Here is a 21,937-nt window from a genome sequence, read left to right on the forward strand (position 1 = left end):
TGAATGTGCTTTTTCTTGTGAATACGATGGATCAACCAAATATCGAACAACGTCATCTTATCAACATCCTCCGTTCGGTGGAAGACCGATTGGGCAAAGAACTTTTGAATGCACCGAAGTTTGGGGCTTTTGAGCGCACTAGAAACTTGATTTGTGGGATTTAGCTCGACATCGCTAATTTTGTGCCATACTCGCTTTGGATCAAACTCATTTAGATTGAAGGTTTCACATTTGGCCAAGTACATGTAGGTAAGATCGTGAAGAGAATCCACGTAGAGACCTAGACATGCCATGAATTGGCTCATTTTCAATTGCCTTTCCTTTCCCCCTAATTTAAATGTAAGGTAGTTGTTTAACCATGGCGAGCGGACCTTGAAATGAACCCTCAAGGTTTGTTAAGAACTCACGAGTTAGCAACGGGTAGATATCTTTTTGTATGTAGAGGAAAGGTTCCCACGGGCGCATAACTTTATGAAACTCTTCAACTGTGAGCACATCTCGAATCTCATGACCTAAACCCGCTAATTCAAATTCAGTCCAATATATGTACTTGGCCGGGCACACTGGCATATTAATTCTATTCATCATTCGAGAACTTAGTGCATCATCCCTCAAAATCACTTGCAACCATTCATGAACATCGGTTGACTTTGCAAGTCCTTTTCCCTTTTCACTTTCCTAAAATCAATTCAACAAACAATAAACATAAAAATGATTCCATGACGTTAGCATCAATTAAATATCTCGCATTCAAACATTGATCAGGCAACATGCCCCCTACATTTAATTTCAGAGTAAAAGCTTCACAACATGCAATTATGGACAATACGACTTAATTGCAAAAAGTCAACTCTAGTCAAAGTCAAAGGTCAAGTTAAGCTTAAGACCAGGAGTATTCGCAATTAGCCATATCATCTCAAGTATGATTACTAACAAGTAAGGTTCAATTACTAATACACCCTTTGGTCAAACTTAGTCAATAGTCAAAGAATCAAGATCCCTAAATTCAATTTAACCGCATACAAGCATGAAAGTTTGATTTTTTTTATCTAGACATACAATAGAAGCATAGAATAACCAATTTCATGATTACATTCTCAATTAATCATCAACTTTGAAAACCCCCAAATTGGGAAGAACCCTATGAATTCAAGTTGTAAATTTCAAAATCAAACATGCAAATCATGTTAGGAATCATGATAACTAGAAGGGTTCATCACCAATTTAGCATAATCATCATCAATTGATTAGAAATCTAGAAACAAGTAGAAACAAGAACATAACAAGAATCATGCAAAGAATTGAAGATAAGTGTTAATGAAGCATGAATCTTACTTTACTCATGTTAAATGATGATAAGAATGCAAGAAATCTTCACAAAAGATGTTAATTCGGTGCTAGGGTTCAAATTAGATGAGACTTAGCTGCTATGTGGGAGAATAAATGAAGTGGGTGAGGAAAATGAAGTATTTGGGTCGTGCAAAAAGTTTAATTACCCAGATCCAGGAGCGCCGCTTTTAAATCAAAAGCGCCGTTCCTGGAAAACAAAAGCGCCGCTTTTGTAGACAAAAGAGTCGCTCTTTCCTATTGTCCATTTTTGGTCCCAAATCACAAGCAAAAGCGTCGCTTTATGAAACAGGGGCGTCGCCCTTTAAGAGAAAAAGCGCCGCTTCTTGATCAAAAGCTCCGCTTTTGTACTTGAATGCAGTTTTTCAGTTTTAAGTCCATTTTGACCCGTTCAAAAACTATTTTTGGTATGTTCCAGTTTACACATATGCATGAAATGCAACTACATGCAAATGCAACTAAAAAACGAAATATCATATAATTCTATATGAAATGCAATCTAAAATGAACAAGTATAGCACAAATGTGATTGTTTTGGTCTAAGGTCTATCACTTGACCCGTTTTAGTACAAGGGTGTTACTTTAGGTAGAGCTTGATGTCATCAAGCTCAATGGCATTGATGTCATCCTTATAAACCTTCAACCTATGACCATTTACTTTGAAAGTATTACCATTTCCATACAACTCCACATATCCCGTAGGATAAGCCCTCTTGACAATGTATGGACCCGTCTATCTAGATTTTAGCTTAACGGCTGAGAACTTAAAGCGGGAATTGAAAATTAAAACCTTGTCATTTGGGTGAAATTCCTTAGGACCTTTTAGTCGGGCATCATGCCATCACTTAGTTTTTTCTTTGTATGCCAAAGAGTTATCGTATGTTTCCAACCTATGCTCCTCTAATTCATGCATTTGCATTACCCATTTCGAAACATAATCTACCGCAACCAAAATATAGAGACACTTATTCGAATTTGGAAATGGACCCATGAAGTCTAGGCCCCATACATCAAATATCTCACATATTTGAATGTCGGTTTGAGGCATCTCATCCCTCTTTGAAATGGAACCGGACCTTTGGCAAGGATCACAACGTTTCACTAACTCATGGGCGTCTTTGAATATTGTGGGCCAATAGAAATCGGAATCGAACACCTTTTTAGCGGTGTGATTCGGCCCAAAATGCCCCCCCCACCCGTTGGTCCACTATGACAACTCCTCAAAATATCTCGGGCTTCTTGCCCATATACACATCTCCAAATTACTTGATCCGTCCCAATGCGGAACAAGTGTGGGTCTTCCCAAAAGTAATACCGTAAATCGTTGAAAAACTTTTTCTTTTGTTGGTATGACAAACCTTTTTCTAAAACATTTGAGGCCAAGTAGTTTGAAAAATCAGAAAACCATGGGACTTCATCGACTAGATCAATCCTCATTAAATGTTCATCTGAGAAAGTATCCCGAATTTTGGACTCGTCTAAAGGTTAAAGCCCGGGATTGTCTAGCCTTGACAAGTGGTCGGTCGCCACATTCTCGGCTCCCTTTTTATCCCTTATTTCTATATCAAACTCTTGTAATAAAAGGACCCACCTAATTAAATGATGTTTCCAATCTTGTTTTTGAAAAAGATATCGTAACGCGGAGTGATCCGTGTATACGATCGTTTTGGAAAGTACAAGATAAGATCGAAACTTATCGAAAGAGAACACTACCGTAAGAAGTTCTTTCTCGGTAGTAGTGTAGTTCAATTGGGCCCCGGTTAAGGTCTTGCTGGCATAATAAATCAGTCTAAAGTGTTGGTCAACTCTTTGACCAAGCACCGCGCCAAGCGCATAATCGCTCGCATCGCACATCATTTCAAAGTCTTTATCCCAATCGGGAGAAACAAGAATTGGTGGGTTAATGAGCTTTTCTTTCAACAAGTTAAAAACTTTGGTGCATTCTTTGTCAAACAAGAAAGGTTGGTCTTTTTCTAACAATTTGGTAATGGGGCGGGCGATTATTGAAAAATCCTTTATGAACCGCCTATAAAATCCCGCTTACCCAAGAAAGCTTCGGATTGCTTTCACATGCGATGGTTCTGGTAAGTCTTTTATCACACTAATTTTAGCTTTGTCTACCTCAATCCCTGCCCTTGAGATTTTATGACCTAACACTACCCCCTCGTTGACCATGAAGTGGAATTTTTTCCAACTTAGAACTAAATTTGCATTTTCGCAACGGGTCAACATTTTATCAAGGTTTTTAAGACATTGGTCAAAGGAGTCTCCGAACACCAAAAATTCATCCATGAATACCTCCATAGTATCCTCAACCATATCCGAAAAAATAGCAAGCATGCATCGTTGGAAGGTCCCCAGGGCATTACATAGCACAAAAGGCATCCTTCGATACCTAAATGTAACATAGGGACATGTAAAGGTCGTATTTTCTTGGTCTTCGGGGTCTATCGAGATTTAGAAGTATCCCAAAAACCCGTCAAGAAAGCAATAGAACTCTCACCCGCTTAAACGTTCGATCATTTGATCGTTGTAAGGGAGTGGAAAATAGTCTTTTCGTGTGGCATCGTTTAAACATTTATAGTCAATGCATTTAGGATAAGCTCATTTTGGTCATTTAAGATCACCGTGGTCCCACCCTTTTTGGGCACCACTTGGACGGGACTCACCCATGGTGAGTCCGATATTGGGTAGATAAGGCACGCGTCTAGCAATTTGATCACTTCCTTTTTCACAACCTCTTTCATGTTTGGGTTAAGTCTTCGTTGTCGTTGGACAATTGGTTTAAAGTTATCTTCCATGAGAATCTTGTGTGTGCAATATGATGGATTAATCCCCGGGATGTCCGTGGTTTTCCATGCTATGGCCGAGTGATGGGAATTAAGTAATGAAACAAGTCGTGTCTTTTGGTCTTGGGTGAGTCTCGAAGAGATAATCACCGAAAGTTGGTTTGCTTCCTTAAGATAAGCATATTCAAGATGATCGGGGAGCTCTCTAAGCTCAAGAGTGGGTGGTTCTTCCCATGAAGACTTGATACGAAATCTATCTTCGTTGGGAATAGTCTCAAATGGTTCTTCCTGAGTAGTGTCACATTCAATTTCACATTCATCAACATTAACATTCATCAATTTCCTAAAGTCGGCCTCTAAATCCACAATGTCATTATCACAAAATTGGTTGAACCCCATGGTATCAACCCTTAAAAGCTTTTCAAGCTCTTTATCTACACAAAAGTCAATGTGGTCAAGGGCATAACACTCATCATCATTGGTATTGCTCGATTACTTCATAGCTTCCCGGATGTTTATGGTAACACGCTCTTCACCAACTCCAATGTTGAGTTGATTGCATTGTACCAAGATGATGGTGTGGGCGGTCGCAAGAAATAGTCTTCCTAAGATGAGAGGGACTTGAAGATCCTCCTTCATCTCCATGATAACAAAATCAATCAGGAACATCAAGGTGTCAATGCTAATCAAGATGTCCTCGGCAATACCAATAGCGGTGTCAAATCAATGGTTGGCCAATCTTATCCTAATTCGAGTTGGTTTAGGAGGCCCAAGACCAAGTCTCTCGTAAAGTGAATGGGGCATTAGGTTAATGCTTGCACCCAAATTGGCTAGTGCATTGAACACTTCCTACTCACCGAATTTAGAAGGGAAAACAAATTTTTCCGGATCACCAAACTTTTTAGGGATCCTTGGTCTTGATGCGAGAATCTTGTTGCATTCCTCTTCAATAATAAAAGATGTTTCGTCATGATATTTACCCCTTTGAGATATTAGCTCCTTTATGAACCGACCGTAGTTTGGCATTCCTTTAAGTACATCCGTGATTGGCAAGTTGATTGAGACATTTTTCATCATATCTTGAAACTTTTTGTATTGAGCCACCATCTTGTCCTTCCTTAAAGCATTCGGATATGGCATGGGCCTTGTACCCTTCAAAGGTTCTTTACCCTTACCTTTACCCTTTTCATTATTACCCTTAGCATCCTTAACCTTATCATCATTACCATTAAATCCGGTTGAGTCGACCTTTTCTTTACCCTTCTCCTTGCTAACCCCGATTTCCTCCTCAATGAAGCTTGGTAGTGGTTCTTGGGTGATAAAGGGTTGTGGATGGGAATCTTCAATTCCTCGAGTAGTTAGACCGCTTTGAGAGGTTATGGCGTTGACATTTTCATTTCGATTTGGGTAGCTAGGGTTTTAGTTGGTGCTTTTGATAGGAATCACTGTTGTGTTATTGTTTTGTTGGTATTGGTTTGGTTGTCGATTATTGTTGTTCGGGTTGATTTGTGTGTTGGATGGTAACGTTCCTTGAGTTCTTTTGGCAACTTGGTATGAAAGTCCTCCAATGGTACTCTCTAAGTTTTGAGATGAAGCTTATTGGTGCTTCAAATGTTGCTTTAAAAACTCGTTCTCCTTTAACAAAAATGCTTCAGTTGATTCCACCTTCTTGATATAATTTTGCATGATTTCTTCTAAACTCTTGGAAGGTTGGGATTGTTGAGTGTTTTGTTGAGATTGTTGATTGTAACCTTGGTTATTTTGATATTGACTATAACCTTGGTGGTTTTGATAACTCGGATTAGGTTAGTTGTTATAAGGTTGTTGGTTTTAGTATTGGAAGTTGTTGCTTCGGTTTTGGTTATAGTTGTTGTTGTAACTTTGGTTTCGGTGTTGGTTTTGGTTTGTAAATCCGGGTGGTGTATTGGTTTGATTGTTGAACGATACTTGCTTTTGGTTAGGATTATAGTAGCCTTGGTTTGATATTCCACCCCGTTGATAGTTTTGATTACTCACATAGTTAACATGAGCATCCGAATTCATGGGAATGCCATCCAAATCAACATGGTTACATTGATTAATTTGGGGACAATTCTTAGTGAGATGTGGTCCTTCGCACCTTTGACAACCTACTTGCATTGCAACAACTGATTGTTGTAGCTTTTTCAACTCTTTCCCGTACATTTGAAATTGATTATTTAAGCTTGCAAGAGTGACTTGACCATTGTCACTCTCCACTTGGGCTACACTTTTCCTTGGTAAATCTCGTGGTGAAGGGTTCCATTCGTATGTGTTGACTGACATATCCTCTAACATGGATTCGGCCGCATTAGGTGACTTATACATAAAAACTCCTCCCGAAGATGCGTCGAGAGTTTGTCTTGTCAAAGCATTAGTATGCCGGTAGAATGTGTTGATGTATTCTTTCTTAGTCAAACCATGCGGTGGACAAGCTCTTAGCATTTTCTTGAATCGTATCCATGCTTCATACAAGGACTCATCATTCCGTTGAGTGAATCCATTAATCTTCATTCTAAGGCGCTCCGCCTTTGATGGTGGGAAAAAGTGATTGATAAAAGATTCGGTTAAATCTTGAAAACTCCTAATAGAATCGGATGGTAGGTTCCTTAACCACACCTTCGCATCACCTTGAAGAGTAAAGGGGAATGCCCTTAACTTGAAAGCGTCATCGGTAACATCTTTGTTCTTGTAGATGTAACAAATATCATTAAATTGTTGAATATGTTCAAACGAATTTTCCTCTATCAACCCATGAAATAGCATATCCTTGATCATTGTGAAGAAGTTGCCCTCGATCTTCCAATTATCAGCCCCAATTGGTGGTTTTGTAATGGTGGGAGGCACCAAGGTAGGTGTAACCAACCTAACATTCCACATCGGAGTGTCATTTGGACCATTTTGTTGCTCTTGATTAACCGGTAGACCATGAACATTCGGATTACCTTCTTCACCTCCGTCCATATCTTGTAAACAAAATGGCAAAACTTTAAAATATTTCCTAAATAACCATTCTTCTCTACGCTTGTAAACCACGTACACGTGTTTCTCCGGATCGGAAAATGGATGTGTAAACTCTTGATCCTTTTGGGATCTTGTTTTCATACACCATAATACCTATCCTTCAATCATAACACAAACACAAACGATTTTCCAAACACAAAATAGAAATATAAAAACAAGAAAAGTAACTTTTGTAAGGGTAAACCCTTACAAAAGGATCGGACGATTAAAAGCTTAAACCAAATATCCTACTAGCTAACTGCTCCCCGGCAGCGGCTCCAAAAGATTGATGATGCGTGTGGAATAATACATCATTTACCCTCTAAATTTACACAAGATTCAAACACTACAAATAAGCACACACAACTAACGAGCAATTAGAACCTAATTATTATAGCACTTTAATGTAAGTATTCATTTCAAGTTCGTCCCAAGAGAGCGGTGTAAGTCGAATAATTGAAACTATTACTTGTCCTAGGGTTTGTTTGATTGGGGGGGGGGGGGATTGAATTTTAATTAACAACTAAAACGTGCACAAGTAAATAAACTTAAACTTAACAATTAAGACTAGTAGCAAGTAACGAGTAACTAACTATTGAGAATTAATTCAGTTAACTAAGTAGTGTTCACTTATCTAATCTTCTCTATGCTTGGATTACCCCGTTTTACCCAAATTGCTATCGCATTAGTTGTTGAACTATTAAATATTTAGCATTACTACTAAACCTTAATCGAATTATACTTTGCAAACTCACATATACATTGTATCCTAAGATCAAGTTAAGTATGAACGGTTATTGAGATTATGATTGGGTTGAAATCATTTAGAACCCTTCAACTATCGAAATCACTTAAGATAATCGAACACCACTATGTTGACTAAAGGCCAATTGAAAACCAACTTAAATCAAGAACACGATCACTTGAAATCCTTAATCTAGTTGTCTAGATCACTAAAAGTGTTGAAGCATAAATTGATTCGCTTCTTAAATCACAAAGAGTGCTAATCAATCTATGTAATCAAAGTAAAGCCTAAAACAAATGCATAGCAATGGATCTATAGCAAACACAATAACATTTGTTCATGTATTCCATTCAAACACTTCATTCAATTTATTTAGGGGTAAATCTTTGAATTAGAGATTCATAGATAAGCAAACACAATGGATTTAGCCAAGCATGGCTAAGATTACACTAATCATAAGCATTGAAACAAAAATAAACATCATATTTAGTTATTACAAGTAATTGATTCAAAACTAGAGTAAGAAAGGTGGAGATTACAACCCAAATTGAAAGAAACGGAGATCTAGAGCTAAAACTATGATGGAACTTTATCTTGCTTCCTTCAATTCACCGTCAAACTCCAATGGATGGTGAAATTAGGGTTTTGGAAGTGAAAATCGGACTGAACAGCTCTCTTCAAAATGACCTAATCTCTTTCCTTTTATAGTGATGAAAATTCTGGGCTGAACAGCGACAAGAGATCTGCTTTTGGCTCAGGAGTGGCGCTTTTGGCTTTCTTCAGGAGCGGTGCTTTTGTAGTTAATTGTGTCGCTTTTGCATTAAGAGCGGCGCTGTTGGTCATTAGGAATGGCGCTTTTGGCTATTGGTGGAAAATTGTGCCAAATTGTGTACAAGAATGTCGCTTTTCTGTGAGGTGTGGCACTTTTGCCCATTAAGAGCGGCGCTCTTATATGAGGAGCGGCACTTTTGGAGCTGATTTCTGCACTTGTCATTTTCTTTGCCACTTTTGATCAAGACTTGGTCAATTTTACACCAAATCAAGCTTTTGGCCTTAAACCAAAAACTTAGCGCAAATAACAGACTTTCGTTCCCAATGATCCTCAAAACCGAATGAAATGAGGGAGATATTGCGAGATAAAACGTGTATAATTAGTGTAATATCATATGTCGTGAATTTAATTTAGGAGTTAAATGAGGTTCAGTTTAAGGTATCATTTTAATGTTGTGAGCCATTTATTACTTCATTTTCCACATTTTATAAACAGCATAAAAGACCTTGTTGTGCGGGTTGTTTTGCATATAGGCAATAATTATAAACGTGTGTCATACTGGTTTGCCCTATATGCGGTTGAACCAGCACACCAACAAAGTTGTCTTTTATTTTAGAGTTCAAGCATACGCAGCTCAGAGATGAGATAGTTAAAGCGTTTCTCATCTAAGAGCTTTGTGAAAAGATCTGCTAACTGTTGATCTGTTGATATGAAGTGTACCTCCACATTTCCTTTTTGAACATGATCCCTTATGAAATGATATCGAACGTCGATGTGTTTTGTCCTTGAGTGCATCACATGATTATTGGTTATAGCAATTGCACTGGTGTTGTTACAGTAGATTGGAGTTTTTGTAACATGAACACCATAGTCCTTCAGCTGGCTTTGCATCCATAGAACTTGAGCAGTACAACTACCAGCAGAAATATATTCTACTTTAGTAGTAGATGTGGACACAGTATTTTTCTTTTTGCTTGTCCAGCTGACTAGTCTTCCACCCAGTAACAAGCAATCACCAGTAGTACTTTTCTTGTCTATTTTACATCATACAAAATCAGCATCTGAATACCCAATTAGTTCAAAATTCTGGTCTTTGGGATACCAAATACCACATTTGGCAGTACCTTTTAGATACCTAAATATCCTTTTTACTGCCAGCATGTGTGACTCTTTAGGATCAGCTTGATATCTGGCACAGAGACATGTGGTAAACATAATATCTGGTCTACTGACTATAAGATAAAGTAGGGACCTAATCATACCTCTATATTCATTGATATTGACTGGTTCACCATTGGGATCAACATCGATTTTGATGGATGCTGCCATTGGAGTCCCTATATCCTTTAAACAGGTCATGCCAAATTTCTTTAACATATCTTTGATATATTTATCTTGAGTATAAAAATTTCATCATCAATTTGTTTAATTTGCAATCCAAGAAAGTATTGCAAATCTCTTTGTAAAATCATTTCATATGTCTTTGACATACGTTTTGAAAACCTTTGACAATGTTTTTCATTTTTAGAACCATAAATGATATCATCCACATATATCTGTACCAGCAAGAGATTACCATCTATCTCTTTTGAGAATAGAGTGGTATCAATTGTCCTAACCTTAAAGCCTAAACCAGTGAGATACACATGAAGTGTCTCATACCATGCTCTAGGTGCCTGTTTCAGGCCATAAAGAGCTTTGTCTAACTTGTAGACATGGTCTGGATATTTACTGATTACAAAACCAGGAGGCTGTTTGACATAGACTTCTTCTTGCAGCTTCCCATTAAGAAATGCATATTTAACATCCATCTGGGATACCTTAAAGTTCATATTAGTAGCATATGCCAAGAACAATCTGATTTCTTCCATCCTAGCCACTTATGCATATGTTTCTCCATAATCCAACCCTTTTTCTTGTCTAAACCCTTGAGCTACCAATCTAGCTTTGTTTCTGATCACAATCCCATCTTCATCCATCTTGTTCTTAAACACCCATTGGTACCAATGATTTTCTTCTCATCATCATCAAGTTTGGATACCAATGTCCATACTTTATCTTATAAAACTGGGAAATTTCTTCTTGCATAGCTCCTGCCCAGCTAGGATCCTTCATTACTTCTTCAGGACATGTAGGTGCAATGGTTGACACAAAATTAACAAGCATACAGAAATTGCTGGTTGCATATCTTCTTGTTTTAACACCACTAGCCATATTACCAATAACTTGCTCAATAGGATGTTCCCTTGTCTATCTAGTGTTATGAACAGGTGAGCTTTTCGTGGAACACACAGCTTCTTGATCATCAGCTGATTCATCGGTATGTACAACAACAGGAGACAGTTGTTCATCATTAGTGAAACCAGTACCAGCTTGTAATCCTTCAAAACCAATAGACCTCTGCTCAATTTGTAGTACTTCAGTAGAGCCAGTAGCTCCACATGGTTTAGACACAGATGAAACAGAGTATTCCATCTCATCTTCAAAGAACCCAGCAGAATGGATTGGAGAGGGAATTGCTGCTAGTTCTTCTTCATCATTAAGAGCTTGCTGATTAGGCTCTTCAAACAGTAACTCCTCATCTTCTAATCAAGTTGGGACAGTTTCATCAAATGTAACATTAATGGATTCTTCAAAACAACTCATTCTTTTGTTGTAGACCCTATATGCCTTTGACATGTTAGAATATCCAAGAAATATTCCTTCATCAGATTTTGCATCGAACTTTCCCAGCTGGTCCCTATTGTTTAAAATGTAACAGGGAGTATCAAATACATGAAAAAATGAAATTGAGGGTCTTCTTCCTTTAAGGACTTCATAAGCAGTTTTCTGGTGTCTTTTCACTATTAAAGATCTATTCTGGGTAAAACAGGCAGTATTCACAGCTTCTGCCCAGTATGAATTCTTCAACCCAGACTCAACCAACATAGATCTTGCTGCTTCAATGAGAGTTCTGTTCCTTCTTTCTGCAACACCATTTTATTGAGGTGTTCTCACAGCAGAAATTTTTTGTGAAATACCTTTATCAGCACAAAATTCTTCCAATGTTGTAGTTCTAAATTCTGCACCATGATCACTTCTTATCTGCTTCACCAATTGCCCATTCAATAACTCAATTCTTTTGATAAAATTGATAATTTCATCAGCAGCTTCACTCTTTTACTTCAAAAAGAATACTCAAGTGTATCTGGAATATTCATCAACAATAACCAGTGTAGACTTCTTCCCACTACAGCTGGCCACATTAACAGGACCAAAAAGATCCATATGAATTAAGTGAAATGGTTTCTCAACAGAAGAGATCTGCTTTGACTTAAATGATGCATGGTGATGCTTCCCTTTTTCACAACCAGGACACAATCTGTCCTTCACATAAGACATTATGGGTAGCCCAGACACTAAACTTTTGCTTGAGAGTTTGTGAATTTCTTTAAAGTTGAGATGTGAGAGTCTCTTGTGCCATAACCACTTAAGGTTGTCTGCTGCCTTTGAATAAAAACAAGTATCAATTGTTGTGATTGCTGTGTTCATGTCAATTTGATACATGTTCTCATGTCTTTTTGCTGGCAGCAGTGGCGTCCATGTTTTATCAAATATAGTGCCAATTTTCCTTCTAAATTGGACTATCTTTCTTTTGTTTATCAGTTGGCTTATGCTGAGTAAATTTTTTTAAGCCCAATGACATATGTCACATTAGTAAATGTAACATTCCCATTTGTTAAAGTACCAAAACCCTTTGTATAACCCAACAAATTATCTTCATATGAAACAACTGGACCATCTTTTTCTTGATAGTCCATCAGCAGGGACTTACATTCGGTCATATGTCTTGAAAATTCACTATCGAGATACCAGATTTGCTTGTTTCGAATGGCCTACACAGTAGCTAAGAGATTAGTTCTTTTTGGGAACCCATCCTAGGATGGGTTCTGGAAGGGTCATTTTTAATGATCTCTTCCTTTCTGCTGGTCTGCTTGAAGATGCAGTAGCAGATGGGGATTGGGTTTGAGTACACTGGTTGGCCAAGTGAGCTTTACTGCTACATTTGTAGCATTTTCTCACATTTGGTCTTGGTGGCTGGTCATACACAGATCTGATGGGTGCACTAAGGTCAGGTCGACTTTGAGATACTTCTTCAATAATTTGGTCTAGCTTAATAGTCATTATCTCAGTGATAGATAGACCAGCACATGAGTCCACAATTTGGTCCACTTTAGCTTTTCCCTTATGGGCAGCTTTCTTCTTGGAATGAGTACCATAATCATGGTATACTGCTTTGCCTTTTTCATTTGACAAGCCAGTGTGGGAAGTTACTGGCTTTGCTGCTGATACTAGTTGACCAGTATGAATCTTAACTGCTACTTTGCCAGTATTGCTTTTGTAACACCCTAATTTTTTTTTTAAATCACAGCGGAAGACTTAATTTACATAATTACCCTTAGTTAATTACTTAATTACAAACCACCGGTGTTACGTTAAACGACTAGTTACATATTTATAAAAGTCAAGACATCAGAGTTCATCTTGTCAAACATATCTTCAAACAATCACTTCTATCCCGAAACCCGCTAACATCCAAAACCTGCAAGGGAGGAGGTGAGGGGGATTAGCACAAGGCTAAGTGAATGGAATCATCTAACAGATCTAGCATACAGTACCAACTTGTACAACTACAGCAGCTACAACAATCAATAACAGGCAACCGACAACTAACAACTAATCATCTGGCAACTAACAACTAGCAACTAACAACTAGCAACTAACAAATAGCAACTATCAACTGGCAACTGGCATCTAGCAACTAACAACTATGCTTCAACTAGAGACTCGGCGGCTTGTACGAGCACACGACCACTAGCTGATCAGTCTAGTGTCTACCGAAAGTCCTTACTACTGAATCCCCAGTATAGTAAATCCACACGCATGTGATGCGCCATTCAGCACTATACTCAACAAACAGTAGCCAACTGGACCCAACCACAACAAGGTTGACCTCTCTGAGCTGAACCTAACAACAATAGGTTCCAACAGGCAACTACAACTTGTGCACACAACCGTTAATCAACTACCACTACGGGCAACTGTCACTACTACTAGCATGGCAACTCTACAGTGATCATCATTACAACATATCTATTAAGCATAACAACTATAACAGTATAACATATTAGCACAACTTGCTACTTTATACTACACTCGGAGATAATCCCACTCACCGATTACCAGCAACATAAGGAACTCAGAATTCTAATCTTACTAAGCCTTCTCTTCGTCTTTATCACCTGAGAATAGACATAACATAGTCAGTAATCATGTCTTTATAACAACCCGACAACAAAATAACAACACCAATACCAATATATAATCAATCTGACCTGTCAACCGTACGATTGACACTCATTCGCACGTCTGAGAAACCTCAACCGTGCGGTTGACACCTCACTCGTACGTTTGGTCCTTGGCCAAATCTCTAATTACACAATAGTAGATCCATACGATTGACCACACGAGTGACATATGACTCGTACGAGTCACATCTCAACCGTACGATCCAACTAGCAAATATAACAGTTCAAGTAACCACTCACTCGTGCGGTTCACCATGCGGTTGACCGCCTCAACCGTACGAGTGAAAGCTCACTCGTGCGAGTGAAGGCTCACTTGTGCGAGTGATAAGAAACATCAATAGTAACATGTAACGATATTTTCCAATCTATATTCATTCATTCATAAGCCTATATCAAGAATTCAACCCATAATAACAGATTAACACACGCACACTAGACACACACGCTAATACATCTATTTCTGACCCAAATACATTTTGATATATCTTCTAAAGAGTTTACCATTGGAAAGGATTTTTCATTACGATTCCAACGATACTTGATTCATCAAAACGGAGTTACGGTTTGAAAGTTATGACCAAAACAAGTTTCCACAAATCTGACCCTGTGCTCACACGTGTGACTGAGGTCTCACTCGTGCGAGTGAGTCCTCACACGTGTGGTTGACCCTCAAAAGTTTGGTTACTCGTACGAGTGACCTGTCAAAAGTGTGGGTGCTGATGAACACCTACAGCTCGCTGTTTTCGCGTTTTTTGACCCCAAAACATGATTTTTGCTCAATATGATCATGAAACCACTTCAAAAACATCATATAACAACTACAGAACATATATCTAACAACAGTTAACACTAACAAACACAATTCATCAATATTCAAGCATCAAAACTCACTTTTTCTCAAGAACACAAAAACCCATTTAATCATGAATTTAAGCAACAATTCAAGCAAGCTAACCTGGATTATTGATCACAAGGATGATAATAATCACTCCTTAAAGCTTCTTGATCCAATTCTAGCTTAGATTAAATTAGGGTTTCAAGTAGTGAGAAATTAGGTATGGGGTGTTTGTTTGGAAGGTTCAAGAAAATGAGAGTCAAATCTACCCTCCTTAATCGAGGAACATTGTGACAAATATTTTGTATCGAAGGTTCAAGAATTAGGTATGGGGTGTTTTGTTTGGAAGGTATGGGGTGTTCAAGAAAATTAGGGTTTCAACAGAACACCCCATACCTAATTTCTCACTACTTGAAACCGGTCAATACACTTTCGATACAAAATATTTGTCACAAGATCCACCTACTGATACAAAATATTTGTCGAATGTAGTAAGTTTCGTTTTTTGCACAAAAATATTTCGAGTTTAACGGTGCTGGCGGAAAAATTTAACTCGCGGCGAGCAGGAAGATACGGGCTGTCGTTGTGTTTAGCGTTTTTTAAAAGGTGTCCGTTTCGAACGTACCTTTTATCGTTTTGTTCATAAAATTATTTCGAGTACGACGGTGCTTTCAGAGAAATTTAACTCGCGGCGAGCGGGAAGATACAGGCTGTCATGTGTTTAGCGTTTTTTAAAAAGTGTCCGTTTTGAGCGTAGTTAGTTTCGTTTTGTTGACAAAAATATTTCGAGTTTAACGGTGCGATCGGTGAAATTTAACTCGGAGCGAGGAGAAAAATACGGGCTGTCGAAATGTTTGGGTGGAGTTTTTATTTTAATTTACGAAACTGACATTTTACCCCCTGGAGTTAAGGGTAGTTTTTGTAAGTTAGTTATAGGTCAGGGGTTTTTTTGGAGTTTTTGGGTGGAAGTTTGGCCCAATGTCGTTTTGAGCATTTTTTGGGAGGGGGTGAAATTTAACTCGGAGCGAGGAGAAAAATACGGGCTGTCGAAATGTTTGGGTGGAGTTTTTATTTTAATTTACGAAGCTGACATTTTACCCCCTGGAGTTAAGGGTAGTTTTTGTAAGTTAGTTATAGGTTAGGGGGGTTTTTTGGAGTTTTTGGGTGGAAGTTTGGCACAATGTCGTTTTGGGCATTTTTTGGGAGGGGGTGGGGGTGAAACGACCAAAACCCCCATGTACTTTAGTATATAGGACACTGAGCTGACCTATGCCCCAGAACTTAGTTGTCGGTTCACCTACTGATCCCGACCGCGCTCCTGGCCCTGCCCCAGAACTTGATCCTCTTACATACGGACACTGAGCTGACCTATGCCCCACTTGATGACATTTCCAACATACATCCTCTTAGAATGAACACATCCGAATCTCGTGCCCTACAATACCACATCTCAAACATCTTTTGGTTGAATCTGAACAAGGACCACTATGAGATGATCTACAACTATTAAACACCACGAATTCTGACTTGATGCTGTCTCACTCTGCTCTGACCCACTTTTCTGTTTCAACTTAACAGACTTCTTTGACCTAGAGTCTGAATGACTCATCACCTGATCTTGTTGTGGTACCACATAACCTACCATTCTATTTCTTGCTGCTTTAAACATCATCTTCTACCATCTTGGCCATAACAAATGCTTGCGATCGCGTCGTCGCCATCTTAACCATTGTTCTGTACTCTAGTAAAATTATATTAACAAAATGTTGAATTTTGGACTGTTCGTCTGGAACCCACTGTTGCACAAACCTTAATTTATCCATATACTGCTCAATCACCTCATCTATCATCATCTGAGGTGTCATTTTCATTGCCAGAAATTCTGTCTTAATTCGATTGAGATCATACGATGAACAATACTGCTCACAAACTTCACTATAAAATTGTTCCCAAGTAATCATGTTCACTTATTCTTTCGGTATACTAGAAATAACTGTATCCCACCAAACCATTGCCCTATTCTTCAGCATACGACTAGCATAAATAACCTGCAATTCTGGTTCGCACTGACATGGAAACAACCCAACCCGTATTCTATACGATAAATTTTTTTTTTAAAATAATACACATTTACGCGCCAATTAAATATGTAAGTCATTCCACAAGTTCCATTTAAAACGTACAATAATTTAAATGTTTACAAAAGGCACGAAGGCCATTAATTAAGTTTAATACAAGTTCGACCCACTACAAATGATAGTTTATAATCTAAACGACACTTCGACCATGGTTTGGGACTAAACTACCCAAAACGTTAGGCCAACTTCAAAGTTCCAACAAAACATCATCAAGGGACACCTAATGCCCGATCACCCCTTTGCCCTTATCCACACCTGCATCTAAAAAGATATACAACGAGAGGGGTAAGCTAATGCTTAGTGAATGCAATAATTATACATGTTCATATATAACCTACTTATTTGCAACCACTTACGCAACCCCGCATACAAGCTAGCAATACGACAACCATGCAAACATCATGCATAAACTACTATCCACAATTCACAAGAAGCTAGCAAAACCAATATCATATAGTTCAATATTAAATATGCTAATACCTAATTCACACAACCATGGTTAACCAATAGTAAAAGGAATGGTACTCGAATTTCCCATCGGTGTCCATAACAACCGTAGTGTACAACACATATATCACCAACCCTTGGACAACACATATCCGTTCATAAGATCGTTAGTGTACAACACATATATCACCAACTTGGACAACACATATCCATTTATAACACCGTTAGCGTACAACACATATATTGCTAACTTGGACAACACATATCCGTTCATAAATCGTTAGTGTACAACACATATATCACTAACTAGGACAACACATATCCTTACGTACAAATAAACACATCATATACGTACAAGTATACTTATTCCACTCACCTTGACACAAGGATGATGATTATGCACGTCCGAACTTCAAGAAAATGTACCTAATTCATTAAGTACACATTCAATCACACAACTAGTGAAATTAACCACAATACTTACACTTGAGCATTTAATGACCCAATTTGCATTAAATGACTCAACTACACCACAACCGCCCATAAATGGCCAAGATTCATATTAAATCACTAAGGCTAGTGATTTAAAGTCTACTAACATCAACTAACATAACTTAGGGTAATTCATACCCAATTTACCCAATTAGGTCAACTAGAACTCATTTGACCCATTTTAAATACTTAGACTCACAATCGAGTCAAACTTACCCATTAACAATTCTTTCATCAATTTAAAAGTGTATTAGTGACTAACAACACCATTTAACACGTACAACCTCAAATCATAAGACCAAACCCTAGGTTATGGCTATTAGGGTTTACTTTCAACAATCTAATCCAAAATCCACCCATTTAACCCTCAAATGGGTCACACAAGTTCCAAATGAACAAACCCTAGCATAAACCAATTAAAACTCAAAACATAGAGTTAAAACTTACCAACACTATCCACTTGTAGCTAAGGACAAGGAGAACAACTTTAATTCTTGCTCCAAAGATCAACTCTCAATCCTTCACTCTCAAATCTCACTTTTAATCCAAATAGGTTTTATGTTTTGGAAGAGAAAATGGAAAGAAAAGAGAAAAGAAAATGAATTAAATGGATAAATGGTGGAGATTTAATGCTCCCATCAGATCTACACGTCAAATTACCAAATTGCCCCTTAAAATTCCTTAAAATGAGCTAAGTCCGAAATCTGTCCAGCAGGACTGCCGCGGCGCGGCTCTATTTGTCGCGGCGCGACGTATAAAGTTAAATTCGACCCTTCTTAGCAGGCCTCCAGACTTCAGTTTTGCTCGAGATGCCGCGGCGCGAGCCCCATTGCTGCAGCGCGGCGAACAACGTGCACAAGTGATCTATTTAAACCCCTTCCTGACTCTGGTTTGCGTTTATTGTTACGGCGCGACTATGGTCATCGCGGCGAGGCTTAAGGCTGCACCTGACAAGCTCGACAACCTTAAACAAATTTCCGATTTAATTAATTTGTACATTCCATTCCTGCTTCCTATATCCACCTAGCCTTCAACAATAGTCTCACAAGACTTAACGCTATCAAAACCCATGTATATACTTGTACATGCACACATTCTCAAATATATATATATATATATATATATATATATATATATATATATATATATATATATATATATATATATATATATATATATATATATATATATATATATATATATATATATATATATATATACATATATATATATATATATATACACACACACACATACATCTATACATTTACACATAAACTAACGGGTTACAAACGTACTAATGATTAAGTATGTACCTTTAGATATGTACGGGAAAAGCGGGATGTTACAACTCTCCCCCACTTGAATCGGAGCGCGTCCTCGCGATCCAAGCAGCATGACAAGCCGGAAGATAAACCAACACAAACTCTTCGGATTCCCATGTAAATTCGGAACCCTTTCGATGTCGCCATTGCACTTTGAAGGTTCTAACTTCTTTGTTCCGCAACATTTTAACCTTCTCATCAAGAATGGCTATCGGTTCTTCAACATACTCTAGCTTGTTGTTCAAGGTAATCTCCTCTAACGGCACCCAAGTCGAGTCATCCGTAAGACACTTACGAAGATGGGAAACATGAAACGTATTATGAATCCCCGCAAGCTCTTCGGGAAACTCTAGTCTATAAGAAACCTCACCAACATGTTCCAAAACCTTGAAAGGACCAATAAATCGAGGAGCTAACTTTCCTCGCTTTCGAAACCGAATAACACCTTTCCATGGAGAAACCTTAAGCATCACCATGTCACCTTCTTGAAATTCGACCGTTCGTCTACCTTTATCGGTATAAGATTTTTGTCTATCTTGCGCCGCCTTAAGTCGAGCCTGAATCATCTCATTTTACTATTCGTCTCTAGGACTAAATCGGTACTCCCGATTTCTCGTTGTCCCACTTTACCCCAACAAATAAGAGTTCGACACCTACGCCCATAAAGCATCTCATAAGGTGGCATTCCAATACTAGTGTGGTAACTAATATTGTACGAGAATTCCACCAATGGTAAGTGCTCATCCCAACTACCACCAAAATCAATAATACACGCCCTTAACATATCCTCCAACATTTGGTTCGTACGCTCGGTTTGACCGTCCGTTTGAGGATGATACGCCGTGCTCATTTTCAATTGAGTACCCATATCTTCATGAAACTTATTCCAAAATTGAGACGTGAAACGAGTATCTCGATCCGAAACAATAGATATAGGAACCCCACGTCTCGATATCACCTCCTTAATAAACAACTTAGACAAAGTCTCCGATGATATCATTTCCCAAATGGGAAGAAACAAAGCACTCTTCGTTAATCTATCAACTATCACCCAAATCGTATCATATTGGGTTCTCGCCGTCTTTGGTAACTTGGTAATGAAGTCCATGGTAATGTGTTCCCATTTCCATTTCGGGACTTCCAATGGTTGTAACTTACCGTACGGCTTTTGGTGTTCGGCTTTAACTTGCAAACACGTGACGCATTGTTCAACATACTTAACAACATCGCGTTTTATGCTCGGCCACCAATACTCCTTCTTTAAATCAAGGTACATTTTCGTTGCACCCGAATGAATGGAATACTTTGACTTATGTACTTCATCAAGGAGCACTTGTCGGTAACCACCCATCTTAGGCACCCACATTCTTCCTTGAAAAGATAACAAGCTATGCGGGCCTGACGTAATAGACTCCGTTTGCCCCACAATCCACTCTTCATGCTTGTTGTGAACGAAAGCTTCAATTTGAATCTCACCAAGCTTTACAAGAAAATCGTTAGTAATAGTCATGCGTAACGATCCTATTCGTATCGCCGGATGTTGGCTCTTTCTATTTAACACATCCGCGACCACGTTCGCCTTACCCGGATGATAAAGTATCTCACAATCATAATCTTTTACCACATCCATCCACCTACGTTGACGATAATTCAAATCTCGTTGATTGAAGAGATGTTTCAAACTCTTGTGATCCGAATATATCGTACACTTGACACCATACAAGTAGTGGCGCCAAAGTTTCAACGCATGAACCACCGCCGCCAATTCAAGATCATGAGTCGGGTATCTCTTTTTGTGTTCCTTTAATTGTCGAGAAGCGTAAGTGATGACTTTACCCCTTTGCATTAGAACACACCTGAGCCCATTTAAAGAAGCATCACAATAAACCGTCATGTCTTCTACCCCTTCCAGCAACACTAACACCGGAGCTTGACACAACTTCTCTTTTAACAATTGAAAAGCAATTTCTTGCTCGTTTTCCCAATTGAACCTTACGTCCTTCCTTGTCAACTTCGTCAAAGGAGAAGCAATCTTAGAAAAGTCTTGGATAAACCGACGATAATAACTGGCCAACCCGAGAAAACTTTGAATTTCCGTAGGAGTATTCGGTCGTCTCCAACTCTTCACCGTTTCTATCTTCCCCGGATCTACTTGAATACCTTCTTGATTCACGATATGGCCAAGGAATTGAACTTACCTTAGCCAAAATTCACATTTGGAGAATTTTGCATACAACTTCTCCTTCCGCAACGTCTTCAATACTTCGCGCAAATGGTGTTCATGTTCCTTCATACTCTTAGAATAAACAAGTATGTCGTCAATGAACACAATTACCGACTTGTCCAACATAGGTTAGCACACTCAGTTCATTAGATCCATGAATACCGCCGGTGCATTCGTAAGACTAAAAGGCATAACTATGAACTCAAAATGCCCATAACGCGTTCGAAAAGCCGTTTTCTCTATGTCTTCCTCACGGACCCGTACTTGATGATAGCCGGACCCCAAGTCAATCTTAGAAAAATACGTTGCACCTTGGAGTTGGTCAAACAAATCGTCAATCCGAGGCAATGTATAACGATTCTTGATCGTCACTTTGTTCAACTCCCGATAATCGATGCACATCCGCATACTTCCATCTTTCTTTTTCACGAACAAAATCGGAGCACCCCATGGC

The 21,937-nt window shown here is 38.5% G+C and overlaps 1 non-coding gene across 1 annotated transcript; it reads left to right on the top strand.

Annotated features, from left to right (window-relative positions):
- Positions 1 to 6,570: 6,570 nt before the first annotated feature.
- Positions 6,571 to 6,677, top strand: LOC139873855 (small nucleolar RNA R71). Its single transcript, XR_011767569.1, has one exon. It is a non-coding gene; the product is annotated as a small nucleolar RNA R71 (small nucleolar RNA).
- Positions 6,678 to 21,937: the final 15,260 nt, after the last annotated feature.

The sequence above is a fragment of the Rutidosis leptorrhynchoides genome, chromosome 10 (genome assembly GCF_046630445.1).
Source record: "Rutidosis leptorrhynchoides isolate AG116_Rl617_1_P2 chromosome 10, CSIRO_AGI_Rlap_v1, whole genome shotgun sequence".
Lineage (NCBI taxonomy): Eukaryota > Viridiplantae > Streptophyta > Magnoliopsida > Asterales > Asteraceae > Rutidosis > Rutidosis leptorrhynchoides.